Genomic DNA, 9,528 nt, shown 5'->3' on the forward strand with positions numbered 1-9,528 from the left:
TACGAGGACGACGACGTCGCCCGCACGCCCATGTCACCCTCCTGCTACGCCATGACGCGCGTTAGGACCGCCTTGACGTCGCCAACAGTACGCACCCACTCCCTTGCCCCTTCGCCACCCGTAGCGCCGTCGCCACCATCCACCTGCCCGCACCCCCTCGGCCACCTCGTAACCCTATAAAAGGAGCACGCCCCGACCCTTCTCCAGCACACCACTCCAGTCCCCTCTCATCTCTGAGTCTCCTCGACCACCTCCCTCTCCACATTCTCACCGGAGTCGCTCCAATTGCTCGTCGGAGCACCGCCAGTACCGCAGCAAGGGCGCCGTCGATTAGAGCCACCTCAGGAGACGCCGCAAGTACCTGGAGCTCCGCCGCCATCGAGAACGTCGCTGCATCACCACGCCAACAATCGACGGCCGCCGGTGAGCCCTCCGACCCCCTAGGCTCGCCGCCAGTAACCCTTGCGCTCGCTGTCGACGACGCACCTCACCCGTCCGATCTCTGTCTAATCCAAGGGATCTCAGCGCGCGTACCGTTTCGGCGTTTAAAGTTCACTTGTGGGGACCCCAGACTAGCTGTCCGAAATACCATATTATGTATACAGTTCACGATCCCATGATCAGTGCGCCGTGAACACATAACCGAACTGATATCAAATTACATCATCCTTTACAAAATGAAATAACAATAAGGTCACATTACCAAACTTTACATAATAGCCTCAAAGGGCCTAAACTAATCATCAGAGTCGCGGAATCACTTCAATCAGCGTAGAACCCAAGTCATCTGCCTTAACCCTACAGGCAACTGACTGGGAAGACGTTCCTAGCTCGCATAGACGTCGTCAACTCCTTCTTCATCCGTCGAATTCCTCCAAGTCTGGCCAAGTAAATAGCCAGGGACAAAGCCGTGAGTACATTTGGAATTGTACTCGCAAACCATCAAGAAGGTGTATTTTAAGGAATCAAGATAACAAGTGCTAACTATGATGGCAAGAGGGAAGTGCTAGTTTCAAATCTGAGTTATAGCATCCCCACAACAAGGAGAGGGGATACTTCAAGATGTCCTATGACTTTTCTAAATTCGAGACGGAACTCCAAAAGAGTTTTTCTGAAACACTAGGAGGGGTTTTCCCATTTTGTTTCTTTGCCAAACCACTTTTCATGATAAACCACTTTTCCGTACCCATCCGGTACCTCCACATTTTTCTTTGTAAAGTTTTTATAAAACCAAAACTAGCCCCGGTTAAGTATGGCCATTTCAACCCGTCCATGACCGCGGACGCGGCTATTCGAATAGTTTTGACTCTGCAGAGTTTGCACACTTTCACCACAACTATCCGGATAGCTATCGTGTGGGCATCATCCCCGCATAACGACGTATGCCATGATGGATACCCGGACATAACCTTTCGCCCATTCGACTTAACACGAGGTCCTACCCTATGGAGTATGTACCTCCCCGGCACCGTGGCAGCTCACCTCCTTTTGAGCGTGGCTCCACCGCCAAGCCAGGAGACCCATAGTGTCTTCCGGTTTGGTCAGCCCCGAAGGCCTCCCGTTATACTATTGTCCCAACCATGACAACCCAGACTCGGGAGTAACCCCTTGTATAGTTGTGCGGTGCCTCATGCTAAGAAGAACAAACGTCAAGTTAAGCCCCGTGCCCACGTTGGAGTAGCTATGGTTGCGCTGTAAAAGTTGTGATGGCGAACACTTATACGCAGTGCTCCTTTGAACTCTTTTTTTTTCTTACTCACACAACCTTTGGCGGCCAACAACCAACCATACACCACTTTCTGAAAACATCAAGACCTTTCTCTTGAAACAACACTTGGGCAAGACAACATCTTCCCAAGGTTTTCAAAGTCTTTCCAAAACATAAAACATCGGGGTTTCCCAACCTAAGGTTTTATTGTGGAGAACAAGGCTATCAACAAGGGCGTGATGCTATCCATCATACCACTAAGGAGATGATTATTGCGGTGTCAAAAGGGGGTCATACATGCTTGGGGTAAGCATGTATATGATCAACATAAGTTGGAAGATTCAACAAGGTTCATGATGTTAATCATCATACCGCTAAGAGAAGATGATAATATAGATGGTCAAGGGGGCATACATGCCCAGGGTATGCATGCATAAGATCAACAAGGGGTTCAACATACTCGAGAATAAGTATGCAGAACAACAACAAGGGGTTCAACATACTCGAGAGTAAGTATGCATAACATCAACAAGGGGTTCAAGAAGGGTGTCAAGAGGTCGACACTCACAAGATAAGTGGGCATACCCCTCACACTTAGAGGGTACACCAAGATCATGATAATGACCACCATTTCCCTAAAGGGGATGGTAGGTGAGGTGTCAAAGAGAATCCAACATGCTCATGGTGAGCACGCTCCATCAACATAAGTAGATACCACACAAAATATATCGAGAGACAAGAATAACAACAAAGTAACCACAATATGTGATTCAACATTCAGAGATCAAGAGATGGCTTGCCTTGGTTGGCTTAATTGTCCATGGACTTCTTCAAATTCTTCGAATCCTTGCCCATCCTCCAAACTCGACAATGCCCGAATCTATAGCCGCGAAAATAAAAAGAGAGCACAATCAACACTTTGCACAAACAAAACAAACATGCAAAAATTAGACCTAACCACTCAACCATGGGCTAACATACTAAGGACTTAAAGATACTATAAAACAACTTTAAGAGTTTTAATTTAGAAAACCCAATTTATTCACCAAATAAAGGCACGAGAGTCCCACAAACAAGCAATTTCCTCCTTGGTTATTACCAAGGCATCAATTGAATATCCTCTGGTAGATAACCCACCAAGAAATTAAGTGCACTGGTTTGGCATCAAAAGCATTCATATTTTATATTTTAAACCTTTTTGGAAAAGTAGAAATCAATAGTTTTCTAATTTAATTTGCTCACATAGCACTAGTCAAAAATAGGAGGTAAACACTACACCACACTATTTGAAAACTTAACCAAATCAAAAGAACTTTGCCTAAGTTGAAGAAGGTTTTGTTTTTCAAGAATAAAACATAAGTTGACCACTTTTAAATGAAAAGAGGTGGGCAAAGATTATAAATAAATAAAAGTTTTGTGCTCAACAATTTATGTGACACACACATACTACTAACAGAAACAAATATGCATGAACAGAGACTAGCAATATTTTTCCTAGATGACCAGTAACAAAACAAGATCAACACAATTGGACTCATCCAAAAAATAATAATCCTACAATTTTAGAAATTACAAACACTAAACAGAATACAGTGATCATGTTTAACGCACTAAAATTCGTAGAAAAATCCTAAAAATATGAGGTCAGTGGCAATGGAAAGATATTGAAATTTCTAATCTAATGCAATTGGTTTCACTCAATTTGGATTTGTAGAACTCGCGTTATTAACATTTTAGTGCCACTGGTGTTGGGGTCAATTTAACCGAGGTTTTAAATTTTTAAACGAATAGAAAAGGGCGGGAAACCGCTGGGCCGCGCGGGGTTTCGTATTGGGCCGGCACAGGGATATTTCCAGGTGGAGGGAGGGGATAAAAAAGGGACGTTGCTACACGGTGCTACAACACCGGTTAGTCTACCGGAGTGCCCTCCCTGAAATAGTACGTGGACCCCACAGCTAAAAGCGACACCTTGCCAAAAGTGGAAAAATATGCATTTCCACCGTGTGAAACCGACACATATACAAAAGATTTTATGAAAGAAGTACGTCGTCCCTGTAATAGAGCCACACACTTTTTTCCCTTCCCCTTGTCACCTCTGCAGCTAGCTTTGTAATTTACGGACCGTAAGTACATCTCAAGATTAATAAAGTACATTCTAATTAATTTCATCCTTTGGTCCATTGCAACAAATTACATCCCATGTGCCCCAAAACAACTCATACGAGCTATAGTTGTGATTCAAATTAGGGATGTAAAAATAACAGCGGTGTATGTAGAAAAATAGAAAAATTACACATACAATTTGGGAAATACACACTATGGATGTAACAAAAATAGTAAAATTACATATAGTTGCAAAATAATTACATGCAGAATTTGAGGTACACCTTGACCTTCCATGACTCTGGATGTAAGAAAAAGGTAAAAAAATACATAATTTGCAAAATAGTTACATCTAGAATTCAGGAAAAGATTATATTATTATATTCTCCTACGATCTCTCATACGTAAAAAATCACTCTTGTTACATTAGATTTGAGGCAGTATAAAAACTCACGAGCAAATTTGTTTAATTAAATGTTGATGTGCAGATCTGGCCCTAATGAACTTCTAAGCAAACAATATTTGGAGAGAGAATAAAAGATTGAGGATAATTTTCGTAGTAGAAACACATAAGGGCTATATCTCAAACGAATCAGTCTCCAGGAGCAACAAAAGTTAGGAAGGAGATGAAGTAATTACACGGAGAAGCAAAAACGTCCAACGAATCCTTGCATAATCAGTTAATACCATGATCTAAAAACCAATGGGCTCACGCCTCACGGTGTATGGCAGAGTCAGACTACTCACGATCCAGTCGCTCTGCTCCCCATGGATCCGTGCCGCCCTACGCCACCACAGCATCCGCTACTGCACCGTCGCCATGGCCATCGCCTTGTGAGCACGGGCGTGCGATCTCCCCTACCCGCACCACCACATCTTCCCATGGCCACCGCCCTTCACATCTGGAGCACCCTGGCTGCTAATTCCTCTCTTCCCCACAGCCGCGCCAAGGCCATGGTCGCCGCCGTTCACCTTGAGAGCGCGGGCGCTGCCGGTCCGCACCACCAGCACCTCTCGCCCCTCCTCCGCCGACCTCATGATACACTGGATTGAGCCATTGAGGGTCAATCACTGTCCCTTCCGCTGCCCCTAGTTCGAGTTTGTGAGGAGAAGATGCAGATGCGGGTGGGGATGAGGAATTAGTGGCGAGAGGAGAGACACGTGCGCGTGGTACCCGCTGAATAGCCATCCATCGCCCGATCTTGATCCGACGGACGCGAGAGTGGGGCACTACATAAGACAACAGCGTGCCCCAGCAAGAAATAGAAATTGGGATAAAAACAGAAAAGAAAAGGGGAGAAGGAGGGCCCGAGACGGGGCCTGATACGTCTCAAACGTATCTATAATTTTTTATGTTCCATGCTATTTTATTGATGATACCTACATGTTTTATACATACTTTATGTCATATTTATGCATTTTCCGGCACTAACCTATTAACAAGATGCCGAAGAGTCAGTTGCTGTTTTCTGCTGTTTTTTGGTTTCAGAAATCCTAGTAAGGAAATATTCTCGGAATTGGACGAAATCAACGCCCAGGGGCTTATTTTTCCACGAAGCTTCCAGAACACCGAAAGGGAAACGAAGTGGGGCGACGAGGCGCCGCCACACTAGGGCGGCGCGGCCCAAGGGGGGCCCGCGCGGCCCTAGCGTATGGCCCCCTCGTCAGCCCTCCGACTCCGCCCTTCCGCCTACTTAAAGTCTTCGTCGCGAATACCCCAGTACCGAGAGCCACGATACGGAAAACCTTCCAGAGACGCCGCCGCCGCCAATCCCATCTCGGGGGATTCAGGAGATCGCCTCCGGCACCCTGCCGGAGAGGGGAATCATCTCCCGGAGGACTCTTCACCGCCATGGTCGCCTCCGGAGTGATGTGTGAGTAGTTCACCCCTGAACTATGGGTCCATAGCGGTAGCTAGATGGTCGTCTTCTCCTAATTGTGCTATCATTGTCGGATCTTGTGAGCTGCCTAACATGATCAAGATCATCTATTTGTAATGCTACATGTTCCGTTTGTTGGGATCCGATGAATATTGAATGCTATGTTATGTTGATTATCAATCTATCATCTACGTGTTGTTTATGATCTTGCATGCTCTCCGTTATTAGTAGAGGCTCTGGCCAAGTCGTTACTTGTAACTCCAAGAGGGAGTATTTATGCTCGATAGTGGGTTCATGCCTCCATTAAATCTGGGACAGTGACAGAAAGTTCTAAGGTTGTGGATGTGTTGTTGCCACTAGGGATAAAACATCAATGCTATATCTAAGGATGTATTTGTTGATTACATTACGCACCATACTTAACGCAATTGTCTGTTGTTTGCAACTTAATACTGGGAGGGGTTCGGATGATAACCTGAAGGTGGACTTTTTAGGCATAGATGCATGCTGGATAGCGGTCTATGTACTTTGTCGTAATGCCCAATTGAATTTCACACTAATCATCATAACATGTATGTGCATTGTCATGCCATTTGTCAATTGCCCAACTGTAATTTGTTCACCCAACATGCTATTTCTTATGGGAGAGACACCACTAGTGAACTGTGGACCCCGGTCCATTCTTTACATCGAATACAATCTACTGCAATACTCGTTCTTACTGTTTTCTGCAAACATCATCGTCCACACTATACATCTAATCCTTTGTTACAGCAAGCCGGTGAGATTGACAACCTCACTGTCACGTTGGGGCAAAGTAATTTGGTTGTGTTGTGCAGGTTCCACGTTGGCGCCGGAATCCCTGGTGTTACGCCGCACTACACTCCGCCGACATCAACCTTCAATGTGCTTCTTGGCTCCTACTGGTTTGATAAACCTTGGTTTCTTACTGAGAGAAAACTTGCCGCTGTACGCATCACACCTTCCTCTTGAGGTTCCCAACGGACGAGTGCTTTACCGTCACAAGCAGCAGGGCCCATCTGCATGGGCCGACGTGGCCGACCCATGCAGCCGCACGGGGCTGTCTCCCTCGAGAACGGCGATTCTACCGGCGCCGGTAGGTGTCGGCGTTGAATCCACCGTCCCACCTGGCTTTAAGATCTGCGCCGCGTTCTCAGGTATAATACTCACTGTTTCGATACACGAGGGAGAGTACCGAATACCCGCAGGTACGACCTGATGCCTTGTCTGATACGCCCACCGTCTGGCCCCACAGATTCCAAGCAAAAATATCGCATCCCCTTCCTCTCCTGCTTGTTTGCTTCCCGAAAGCAGTTTCTCAGATCCGCCATGGATTCTATAAGCTCGTCGTTCCTCCCTCCACCTTCGCCTCTCTCCGGTAGTCTGAGATCGGGCCATCGAGCGAGGGACGACCTGCATCGGATTATGCATCGATTCTCGGGCGACCTGTGTTGGATTCTCCATTGATTCGACCCTGCACGTCGGATCCTCCATCGATTTAATCAAAGGTAATTTCAATGCTTTTACAGCTAGGAAAATTCCCAAAATCCTATCGGTTTTGCCTTGCACGAGCTAATTTAGACTTCACATCTCCCCCGATGGATCGCAAGCCTGCGTTCAGTATTCCATGGAGTCATAATTATTGGAATCCTTTTCAGTTTGAACAAATATTTGTTTTGCGAGAATTCGTATACTATGAGGCAGAACAAGTATTTTTTACAACAAGAAATACGTAAATAATTTCATTTTGATCTTCATAATGTGCTATCTAACTTGATTAATATCATATATCAGATGTCACGAATAGTTTTCACAGTTCAAATTGAAGGAAGGGAAATTTCTTTGATGGTGCCCGATTGTATGTATTGTTGTACGAAATAGAGATTTAGTTCACCCATCAATAGTTTTATAGTCCTCTTTTTTGTGTGTTAGTTTTGGATGGCTGCTAGTCGCTTCTACTTTCATGTGTTGGAAAGAACTTCATCTATGTTTTCATTTTCCATAATTATTCATGGAACTTGTAAAAATTATCTTTAATATTTTTGGCACTAAAACCAATCAAACCCAATTAAAGTGTACTGGACTATTTACGAACAATATATGAAATTTCACAAGAATATGCCTAGTCTTAGTTCCACGCAATCTGAATGAACTTTCATTGGAATATTTTGGAACTTGTTAATCTCATTGTTACATGGTTCGGTTCTGAACTGAATCAAATATAAAGTTATACTAGCAAAAATTCGGTGAAATCTGTGTGAAACATATGTGAAATTCCCCACAAACCGAAACAGATTGGTGTTGAATTTCTTAGGAATGTTTTGGAAATATTTATCTGAAACCGATGTGAGTTTTATGAAAAGTTAGTGGAACAGATATTATATGTGAAACTGAAGCAGAATTCATTGTAATTTTATCAGTATTGATTGTGCAATATTCCCGCGAAACAAAAGTGTGCATTTCTAGGAATTTGTTGCCGTAATGTTCTTGGATTATTTTTACCACATGCAGGACAATGGCGAGGTGCGGTCCATGTACTAGAAGATGAGGAATTGAGGACACAAGGTCATGGCCATGGCATGTCTGACTGAGGAGCTCAAGACGATGCACAGAATTTGCATGGCACAAAAAGCTCTCAGAGATATGGGATGAAGAGCGGCGGCAGGTAGGACAAACAACTAGGGAGCATCCTCAATAGCTCCGCCGCCCCAACAACCAGCGATGGGTGGTATAGTGTGGTTGCACTATCTCACTATCTCGATTTTTGTTGTGTTTCCTATTTGATTGTGCGGACATTTTTCATACTCCCGGAAATATTTGTGGAACTTGCATGCCTTATCTGAAACGCAGAAGGTTTGTGGTGTATTTCTAGAATAGAACATTTTTGTGGAAATGCTCTGATATCTCTATATATGTATGGCATGTCATTTGATGTATGGAACAATTCTGGAACGAATCATGTACTAAAACAACTGGTTTATTGAAACTTAGTGAAACTTGTATTCTTCGTACATGTGAAGTTATAAATTTGTTGTTTTTGGTGAAATAGACACACTCTTGTTAAACCTAGATGTGGTAAACTGTTGGGAAACATCACCAAAATCAAAAGGAAAACTCTAAAGTTGTACCCAACAAAACCTAGATGAAATATGCAGGTAAACTATTTTGTAATACACTAAAATTCAAATTTAGCTTATTTCACTTATTTTCTCAGGACGATGTAAGATTCATGAGTTGACGATGCTTGTTTCACTTATTTATAGATAAAGGATCGAAGTTTTTTCACTTATTTATACTAATATAGTAATATTTTTAAGGACAATTGTTTCACTTAGAATACTCCATAATGGTTGATTTGTGTTTCATTAAAGTACCAATTGTACAAATGTATGTTTCAGATATTTGTTTCTTAACCCACGTTTCTTTGCTACTTGATAAGACGTTCCATTGTACATTGGCTAGAATTTGTCTCATGTTCATGGCAATGCCGTTTATTTTTATGTTCAACCGAGAATTATTATTTTGTTCAAAACCGCAATGTAATTGTTAGATTTCAGATAAAAAATTGTGACCCAAATATAACCCGAATTCAAATTTTGTATTGATCATGACCTAAATGTAACAACGAATTCACAAATTGCAGACTTTAGTTAATTTTTGTAGATGTTGTAAATAATTTTGTTTCCTTTAACCATTTTGAAACATGAGAAACCCATCATAATTTTCTGGAAAAAAAAAATCGAATGTGTGATATTAATGGAACTTTTGCGAATCTAATTTGATTTATCTTAATTGTTTGTGTAGGTCATGAACATT

General features: G+C 43.1%; 1 long non-coding RNA gene across 1 annotated transcript; it reads left to right on the plus strand.

Moving 5' to 3' along the window:
* The first annotated feature begins 6,401 nt into the window (after positions 1–6,401).
* On the plus strand, positions 6,402–8,723 carry LOC127304886 (uncharacterized). Its single transcript, XR_007853575.2, has 2 exons — positions 6,402–7,220; positions 8,224–8,723. It is a non-coding gene; the product is annotated as an uncharacterized lncRNA (long non-coding RNA).
* Positions 8,724–9,528: the final 805 nt, after the last annotated feature.

The sequence above is a fragment of the Lolium perenne genome, chromosome 1, assembly GCF_019359855.2.
Source record: "Lolium perenne isolate Kyuss_39 chromosome 1, Kyuss_2.0, whole genome shotgun sequence".
NCBI classification, from domain to species: domain Eukaryota; kingdom Viridiplantae; phylum Streptophyta; class Magnoliopsida; order Poales; family Poaceae; genus Lolium; species Lolium perenne.